The sequence below is a fragment of the Olea europaea genome, unplaced genomic scaffold (assembly GCF_002742605.1).
Source record: "Olea europaea var. sylvestris unplaced genomic scaffold, O_europaea_v1 scaffold274, whole genome shotgun sequence".
NCBI lineage: Eukaryota > Viridiplantae > Streptophyta > Magnoliopsida > Lamiales > Oleaceae > Olea > Olea europaea.
Window position 1 is genome coordinate 420,583 of NW_019245831.1, and position 10,546 is coordinate 431,128.

General features: G+C 30.9%; 1 long non-coding RNA gene across 3 annotated transcripts; it reads right to left on the reverse strand.

Moving 5' to 3' along the window:
- Positions 1 to 2,891: 2,891 nt before the first annotated feature.
- On the reverse strand, positions 2,892 to 6,557 carry LOC111383701. Of its 3 annotated transcripts, none has more exons than XR_002700784.1 (4): positions 6,347 to 6,557; positions 4,570 to 4,954; positions 3,729 to 3,874; positions 2,892 to 3,131 (listed from the first exon to the last, which is right to left on the reverse strand). It is a non-coding gene; the product is annotated as an uncharacterized LOC111383701 (long non-coding RNA). The 3 variants fall into 3 exon arrangements; XR_002700783.1 differs by having other exon boundaries at positions 2,892 to 3,147; XR_002700782.1 differs by lacking the exon at positions 2,892 to 3,131 and having other exon boundaries at positions 3,440 to 3,874.
- Positions 6,558 to 10,546: the final 3,989 nt, after the last annotated feature.

A 10,546-nucleotide genomic window follows, 5' to 3' on the forward strand; every position in this document is an offset into this window, starting at 1 on the left:
ACAATATTCTAGTTGCCTTTATCCACTAACCAAGCCCAATTTATACAGGAAACATTGGAAATTTGATAGTGTATTATACAGAAAATCCCACGTGGACCCAGTGCATTGACATATTCTCATTAGCCACCCTTTTTGGACTTTCAATTGCCAAGTTTGTCATTTTCAATTTCAGCACTTGCTTACAAAATCCTACGACCACAAGTGCTATGGAGTATGGACCCACTATCAAACAGGAAAGCCCCCAGTTTTGTCTCTTTTAGTTTAGAAGATGAGCTCAAATGGTTCTTTTAAATTAGGGGAAAATGAAGAAATTAGCCATTAATAATTTTTTTAACAACACAAAATTAAATAAAAATAAAAAAGGATGATAATGCTCACCAATGCGCGCATAATTGTGCCTAGGCGCGCCTTAGCGGTCAATAATTGTCATTGAGCGCCAAATAAGCTGTCAAATCACTTAACTTGACATTTTGACCAAACATCACGCCTTGGTGTGCCATTTAGAACACTGCATATTACTGTATATATAAGTACAATTTAAGATGATAGGTGTCACATGTTGGGAATCTACTTATACATGCACAACGGAATTTAAAATAATTTTCGATTCCCACCAAGAATCGCCTTTGTATTTAAATAGAAACTGTAATAAGATTGTACCTTTTCTAGATCTGCAATCTTTTTGCTTTTCTTTTCGTTCCATCAACCTTAATTTGTCACCACAGCTGTCCAATTGTCCAGCCTCCAACGGTGATCCACACAGAGAATATGATTGCAGCCTCTAGGGTTTTCTCTTGTGCCAGCAAGAATAATGAAAACCTTATGGACCTCAAACCCTAGTTATGTATTTATATAAACCCAAACAGGCTCAGCCCGATTCGGTCCAATAATTAATTAATCCAATTAATTAAACCCGGTCCGTGAATTAATTAATCCAATTAATTAATTCGAAAATATAAATAACAAATCCAATTAATTAATTTATCCAACGATTGTTAAATTAACCAATTGACAATTTGCAATCTTCCAATTCTCTTTTGTGTGTGACTCATTAGGTTCCCGACCACGATGCCTAACGACGTGAAATATTATTTTGATCTAATCAAAATTGATAATTTAAAACACCCTTTTAATTTATCGTCAATTCACACTCGCCGTCCCTAATTGACATCTAGCAATGTGTCAGGGCAATACATGTGACGGGAAATGTCACTTGGTATGACAAAACCAAATTCGTTCGTTTACCGTGAAACTATAATCCCTTCGTTAATATGATCCGATCAATTACGAGATATGGAATTGTGTCAATCTCAATCATCGATCATATCTTTCACTCTACTATTAAATCAATATAAGTCAAAAACTCATTTTCGACTTATGACTACACATTGGCCAAGGATTTCGTTATCGATTTAATTGAATGAAACGCAGATCATAATCTCTTACTATCTAAGAACGACAAATCCTTTATTGATCAATCACAACCTTCATACGATTCTTGACGTACCCGAACGATATCGTATTAGCGGCCCTTTTCAGAGCAACATCCAACACCGCCAAAGTATGACTGTCCTCATATAAGATACCATGACGATCTCAAGTCAAAAGACCAATTTCACTACCGAACGTTAGAGATTAACCACTGACACTCAGATAATTATCCATGTGGAATCTTTCGACAGGTCTCCAATGTTTTGTTCTATAACAAAACATCCACGTGTTCACTTAAGTGTCACCACACTTTAACTTGTGAGATCAGTTACTTACTTCACAAGTAAGAAATGCCACACGTGATGGTCTATCCGTAATAACGATATCCGTATCTCGTTATTACTTACGACCACGGATGATTTAAGATTCAATCAGATGTAATTTGTATCTCACAATCACAACTCATTGTGATTAACAAATTACAAATATTTGAATCTACGGACTCTATTATTTATTTAATCGTCTATTAATTAAATAATAGATCTGCCATTTAATTGCATTAATTACATATAAAAGTATTTATGTCCAAAGTTGATTGGACCTAGGACATAATACTTACATCACACTCCTCTCTATCACATAAAATGATTGCATATTACTGATATGTGCAATATATATGTGTGTGTGCGCGCGCGCGCGCGCAATTTATACTGACTTCACATATATAGAACTGTATATGCATGTACAGTATGATATGATGCATATATAGATGCCTTTTACACATATATAGATACCTTCTATGTTTTCGAAAGACCTCCTCTCATTTGTTTATTGTGGGCTGTGGTCTTCAACACTTATTTGACAGGTGGGGAGTCCAGTTCCCTAGAATTTAGTAGAATAATTATAGATCGTGTTATTCGACACGAAGGATTGCATTTTCCATTTTCATCTCCACTATCTGTATAGATTTTGAAGCTTCTCCTCCGTTAAGACCCTCTTTGGAAGCCCACGGTCACCTCTGTGTGGACATAACCACCTTACGACAATCAACTTCTATTCGCGGGATGACACTACAACAAAAATTGCCTTTCACGACGTTCAAAAAACTTTGCAAAAGGCTTTTATAGCATTCTAATGTATGCTACAAACCTCAATGTTTCCATAGAGTGAAGGATACGGTGAAGTTTTTTTCGCGTTGCAAAAAAATTTTTTGCAACATTTTTTTTGCGTTCGAATAAGCTTTTTGCAACGTTTTTTCCGAGTTGCGATTAACCTTTTTGCAAGTTTTTTTCATTACAAATAAGTTTTTGCAAATTTTTTTCACATTGTGAATAAAATTTTTGCAATATTTTTTCGTGTTGCATGTAACTTTTTTGCAACATTTTTTGAAGGTTGCATGTAACTTTTTTGCAACATTTTTTGTAACTTATCTATGCTTTTGTCCTTATTTTTTGCAAAAAAAAAATTACCATTACCGTAGGTCATTTTACATTTTTTTTTTTAAATTTTAATTTTTTTGTTTGTACAGTGACTTACATATATTAACCATAAAACATAATAGAAGATAACTATATCAAATAACTCCAATAAGCATTATTAATTGAACTCCAAAAATAGTGAGTAAAACCACCTCATCGATCTCCTTAATTTTCTTCTCAGCAATCTTCGATATGAGCTGTGCCTTAATTATCGATCCTGACCTATGAAAAACAAACACTAACCACCAGCATAAAGATCCAAGAAGAAAACCAATACAAAGTCTAAAAAACACAATTTGTAATATAAGAGTGGTATCATACAGAGTGAGCAAATCTAACAGGTAATTAGATTCTTTGCCAATTTGAAAATAACTTGCTGCTTCGCAGATATTGAAGTATTCTAGAATAAGACATTTAGGAAAGAAGCTTGAATTATCCGAATCATAAAATATTCTCTCTTAAGGAAAGCTTCCACAAATCTTGAACATAGTTTAAACAAGTAATATGTTATAATAGAAAGAATTAAACAATATCTTAAGCAAACACAGAGCAAGTTACTAGCCTTGCTCCTTGTGGTATCTGTAAGCCATTAGATTGATCTAAGGAGTTCATGACACTTTTACCAACAACAAATAATCATTTTCTGGTCGTAGTAAAATATGGCAAATGATCAGAAATTATATGAGAACAAAATAAACAAGTTTAACATTTAATTTGGATACATAAAGATGCTTAGTAGGGAGCCTACAAATAGAAAGGAAAAAAATTGATAATATATAGTGAGTAACCAGAGTTGACAACAAACCGGAGCTCTATTACCGTTTGCTCTATCCTGCAGACCTTTTGTCCAACTGAACGTCATATAAATTAGTAGATAATATTTTGAATTTGGCAGCTATGGAAGAACTCCACAAAGCCTGTTCAACATCAGATGGTTTGAATATATTCTCATCTGTAGACAATTCCTGAAAATAATTTTTCTAAAAATGCATCATAACTACTTAATAAACATTGAAAAAGCAAGCATACAGCAAGGGAAAATTGAAGGGAAAATAGTCATTCCAAGCAATAGCTCAGTTTCATACCGAAGTCAATAATTTATCTTATTTTTAATTGTATGAGAACATTCTATATAGCAGTAAACAATGATGTCTACTAAGATAGAACACGTGATGGAAGAGGCAATAGAAACATGCTGAAAATACACCAAAATTGAAATAAGAAATTGATTTTGATTTATTTCAGTAGATTTCATTTTTACCAAAAATTTTAAGAATAAATCGAAGCAGAATTCAATTAACTTGTTCCTACAATTTCTTTCTTCTTCGTGTCTCTCGTTTTGCATCAATTGATACCAAATTGCCTCGGTCCAGTGATAAAATCCCAGTCAAAACCTACTATTCATGGTATGTCTAGTCTACAAAAGGGTATTTTTAATGGTATTATTTGTAGAAGAAAAGAACTCTTGTTATTTGTTTGTTTAAAAAAAATAAAAGAAAAGAAAAAAGGGAAAGCAGGTAGAGTTGTTAGAAAAGAAAACATTATCACAGCCCAAGTACCAAAAAGTCTAACCCACCACAGCAGCCCAATCACATAAACTCTAAGCCATCAACCAAGCACTAAAAACGACCTAAAAGAAACAAGCACAATAAGCTCAAACCTATTGCAAGAAAAGCCTCAAAACTCTGTCAAGCGCCCAGTGTGAACCTTACAATCCATCACAGTTATCCATGTGTGATCTCATGCGACATCTTCCTTTGGCACCCCCAATCCACAGGACTCGGAATTGGCAGATATACCTACCCAACCATCAGCCTTCACCAAATGGCACAATAAACAGTGGGAAGCACTACCATAGGGCAGGAATCCACCACCAAAACCATCTTCATTTCTGCTTGTTTTTCCCAAACTTCTTCCTATTGCTTTGATGGCTCTGACTCTTGTCTGATAATGCATGTGACAACTCTGTTGGAGCTAGATCATACACATCCGGGGCCCATGTCACTGATTGCTTCTTTTGACAAAGTGGATCAGACTGTGCTAGACTAAATTAGAAAAGAAAAAGAAGTTAGAATCTTGTATGCTATATCGTCCAGTATGGTCTAATCGGTCTAATTCCAGGTACCAAACATGCACTAAACTTATATGAGTATATTAACTTTAGAATTCCTGAAAAAATAAAAAATCTTCCAGAAAGCAAATTAGACTAGCCACCTACCAGAAGGGGGAAAAACATAGATGTGTTCCTTAACGTACTCTCTATAGATTTTCATATTAGATGCTTCTTAAAGTAAAACGGAGATATAGTTATTATAAGAACGAGTTACAAAATAAATATTTGGGTGGCAGATTTTGTTCTTCAATAATGATGGCCATGCTTGCTTCAAGTTATTCGCCTCTTGTAATACAATAAGGCTTAAAAATTACCACATCGAAGTTAGTTTGCTAAAGTGGAGGGGTGACTGCATAGTTAACTGAAGGAAACTAATCTAACATGTGGACAACAAAAAATCTAACCTAACATAAGCATTTCCACTCCAGAAAAATGAATGTAAGAAACAATGGGAGAGACCCACATATGCACAGCAGATTGCACAAGCTATCATAGCAAAGGTGTTCAATGAGCATGTTCTAAAAGAACTCCTAAAAAGGCATCAATCAAAATTAACATTTAAGCCACTCTCCAATTCACACCATTAATTATTTGAAGTACACCTACAATGAGAAGTTAAATTCTCACAAATAGCAAAAGCATAGTGACCATCTTTATCATCCGGCCTCCATGGGGGAAAACCGTTATGGGGACCCCTTTGTAATATATGGAAGAATAAACATAATTGGTGACTGGCCCAAGCTCTTTTCCAGGATATAATATTGGAAGGATATGCACAAGAAACAATATTCAGTCTTCATACGACAACATAATAACTATATAGTTAGTCCATACGAGGGAAATCACTATGATCAGTGTGAAACTACAACAAACTCTTTTATATTAGTAGCTTCACCACCATCCCTTCAATTTCTCAACGCTTAAATAAACTATGCTACATGATTGATTGTTCTTGCATTCTTGCATTACTTGGTACCGTATTCATAAGTTTCTCATAAATATACACAACCTATAAAACATAATTATCAAATAGTTCAACATTATTTCTTCCTCAAATATTTTTATACGACCCATGGGAAAACAAAATCAAGCCAGTATAAAACTTTATGGTTAAAAAGACAAACTAAAGAAAACTTTCCAGAGTACATATCTTTCAGAAGTACCAAAACATTCTCCAAGTCTCAGCTTCTATCACAATCAAGGAAATTCCAGCTCGTGTTTTAGAGAAAAGACACAAGAAAGCAAGATCACAGAACTATAGCACATTGAAATGAAAACAAGTTCAGAAATTCAGGTCATGGATTTGGGTTGATGGAAGACCTACCTTCGTCGCCACCAGAAGTGGTGTTATTCTAGAAATTAGGGCTTGAGACAGAAGAAGTGGCGCTGTTGTTGACGAAGATTTTAGTCCAAGATTCCAATGTCCTCTGCGCTGGAACTAATTCGTCAATTGAAATTGTAACGATTGAAAGTTCACGAATGGATAGTTTAATCCTGGAAAATCTGCCATTTTCGAATTTACACACATTGACGGTTCTTTTTTATTAGAAGGGGTAATGAAATGATTGTTTTTATATTGTAACATATATCGTAATTTTTTAAAATTTTATATTTTATTTTGAATATTTGAATATAAATTCATTTTATGATCTAATAAATAAAAATAATCTATAACATTTCTTTCATATTTTCTAATTAAAATGTTATATTATTTAAATGGTAAATTTATATTTTCTAATTGAGAGATAATATTCTTTATTTTTTTTTAACATTCTTTCTAATAGATTATCCAATCCTTCAATTGTATATCTTGACAGTTATTCATACAAATAATCATCAATTAATCCCTACGATTCTTTAAGATCTTAAAAAGATTCATTCTAATTTTAGCAGAAATTTAATAATTTTATCTTAGGTTTGATATGGACTTTTATTCTTAGAACTGAGTGACATTCGAGTTTTGAATCTGTTAACTACTTCCTTCAACGACCTCCTACCTTCATGGAATTGTTACTATTTCAGTTATTTGTTCTCACTATATCAATTTCTAAAGAATAAAATTCTAGACTACTGTTAAAGAAAAACTTTCTTTTTGCTAAAATAAGAATGAAAGTTTTTATGAAGTCTTTCAAAAATCTATGGGAATAAAGACTTGGAAACTCATATTCATACCAAAATATTGAAGTTTTATTTTTATCAGAATTTATACAAGACTTCTATTTGGTACAAAGGGATTTTCAGAAAAACTGATTTTTCAAATTGGGAATGGTTTTTTAGAGTAACTATTGCTTATAATTCGAGATATCAAGATAAGACGAGATGTCTTCTATCTATCACAATGACTTTATTTATACAAGTTTATGAGACTCTATTACATCATTGAGTACATCAGCAAAGGCAAACTTGCCTTTCTATTATTTTCTTCCTTGGGCCTACATCTTCACATGCTTCTTCAACTTTTAATCCAAAGAGTATCTTTTTCTATTATTACTCTTTTTCTTCAATGTCTTCATATGCTGTTGTATTATTGTCCTCCATACACCTTTGTCAAAGGTGCTCTATTATTGTCATCTTCCTTTATTTCTTCACATGCAGTTAGGGCACTTCCTTAGTTGGCAGGATTTTTTTATAGTGGTATGACATCCTGAAAATTGATGTATATCGAATCTTGTAATATAGTCCTTTAAAATTTCTGATTTTCCACATCCTCCATTGAATACCAGCATCTAATTTTCATATTGACACAAGTATGAGAATTTTTTATCAAACAAATTTTTGGCAATATTGTAGATGCCTTTAATTCCAAGTGTTCATCTATATCTGATCCATGATTTTGTCACTGTCAGAACTTTTCTATTATTTTCTGTAACATCTATTTGGAAATTGGCTGCAACATATCCAATTGAGATTATGTGTTCAACTGGATAATAAACAACTCTATCATATTCTGGACTTAATGAAGAATTTCAAATATATTTTCCGTCCTTTAGCAAATCTAGATACTTCTTTTATGAATATGTCATCAAATTTTGAAATTTCAATCAAATCTTTTCTTGGACATATTAAATCCATGAATCCATAGTCTACCATAGTTTTTATAAATGAAAGGTTTCCTCCTTCCATGGCTGTTATTTTGGAATAAACATTATTTTTCAAAGAGATGAAATGTGAATCACTCATTTTTATTTTATAAGCAATTTTGACTATTTCGACATATTTTTCTTCTTTTGGATCTAAATGGATTTTATCTTCTTAGTTTATGATGCTGATTATTTTGGTATCTCTTTTATCTCCATGTATCATAACTTTTTTTGGTTGATGATACTGAAATGGAATCTCTTTTATTATCAGTTGGTATTTTGTTACGTTTGGGTCCACTGCTACTTCCAGCTGTCTTTGTTTGGTATTGATTTGGAAAATTCATTTCTGAGCTCTTTTGTATATCTGTCTCAGACAGTATATTTTTTAGTTGTGCTGCAATAGCATCAACTTCATTTTTGAGTTCTATGGCATATTTATGATGCTCAATAGTGATATTCAACAATATTTTTATATTTGAGTTGAACATCTCTGAGATCTGGGTTGCTCCAGAGTTTATATCTTCGAATTCTTCTTTAAGAAAATCTGTCATTTTTTGTATATGTAAAATAGATTGTTATAATTCCGTGACTTTAACTTTATCCATAAGCAAATTCTATGTTTCTGCTGAGAAAATTTGCAAGAAAATTATTAACTCCTTTAGTATAGACTATATCAAAATTGTAAAATGCTAAATAAGCTTGTCATCTATGGAGCCTTCTGTATTGGAGTTCTGATAGTATTTATTCCTGACTAATTCTGCAACTTGAGAATTATCAGTTTCAACAGTAAATTTCTTGGATAATAAAAATAATGAGAACTTCTTTATTCCTCTAATAATTATTAGTAATTCTCTCCCATGAGTAGTATACTTTATTTCTGCTTGGTTAAAGGTTCCACTACGAATTTCATTTAGATATGTTCTTAATATTGCTGCCCAATATTTATTTGAGGCATCAATATTAACAATGAAATTATCTTTTTCATCTGATAATCTTAATTATAATAAATTTTTACATTCTTCTTTTAATGATTTAATTATTTCTGTATGTTCTTCATTACATCCTTTAATATTTATTTTTTTAAGTAAAACTTGAATTTTATGTCTTTTCTTAGAAAGATTTTCAATAAATCTTTCTGCATAATTTAAATATCTTAAAAAAATTTGTATTTTTTCTTTGAATTCTAATTTATCTGAAAAATTTACATCTTTTTAGATATATAAGTCTGTAAATTTTATCCCTTTTTATCTATTGATAATCCAAGAAAGCCTATCTCTTATTTTTCTATTATAGATTTTTTTTTAGATAGTACAATTCCTTCTTTTTTACATTTGCTAATAAATTGGATTAAATGATTTCTATGTTATTCTTTACTATTAGAATATATTAATACATCATCTATATAAACAATTAGAAATTCATTAAACTTTTTAAATATATTATTCATCTTTTTTTGATATATTTGTGGTACATTTTTTAGACCAAATGGCATAACTAACCATTCATATTTTTCTTGAGGTGTGCTAAATGCAGTATATTGTATATTATCTTCTTCCATTTTTATTTCTCAAAATTCTGATTTACAATCAAATTTAAAATAATATTGTTTTCCTCTTACAAGATTTATTAACACTTCTTTATTTGGTAGAAAATAACCATCAAATTTAGTATATTTGTTTAATTCTTTGTAATTTATGATCATCCTAGTTTTTCCTCTAATTTATTCAGAATGTTTCATAACCATAAAAGTTGGACTACTATGAGCTCCATTACTAGGTCTAATAAGTTTTTGTTCTAAAAATTTTTTTATCTGATTTTTAAATTGTTGTGTATCTTCTGTAATATACATCATTGGTCAGACTCTTATTATAATATTTTCTGTTAATTCTATTTTAGCTTTTTGGTGATGTGGTTTCCAAAATAATAATGAATTTTCTCCATAAACTTTTCCAGTTGTTCAATTATTTTTTCTATATTTATTTCTATTCCTGTTTTTAGAACTTTTTTATACAATATATTTTTTTATTTCATTATATATAATTGATTTTTTCTCTTATTTATCATCACGCTGGGCTGGCTGAACTCTATAAGATTTAAATTCTCTAAAAAAATTTAATAAATATCCACAAGGTGTTTGTAGCATTATCATATAATTATTTTGTTTATAATATTGAAATTGTTGAATAAAATATTTCCTAATAATATATCACAGTTTAATTTATCATATTTATATACTTTATTTATTGTAACTTGTTTATTTCCAAGAATTATATTAACTTTATCAGCACTATTAATTATTTGAGTACTTTCTCCTGTAACTCCAGTTGTTTTTATATTACTATTATTGTTCCATGATTTTATTAAAAAATTTTTAAATATTGTTATATCACTTACTGTATTTATTAAAGCACAAGTTGCATATTTGTTTCTACAATAGTAATTTG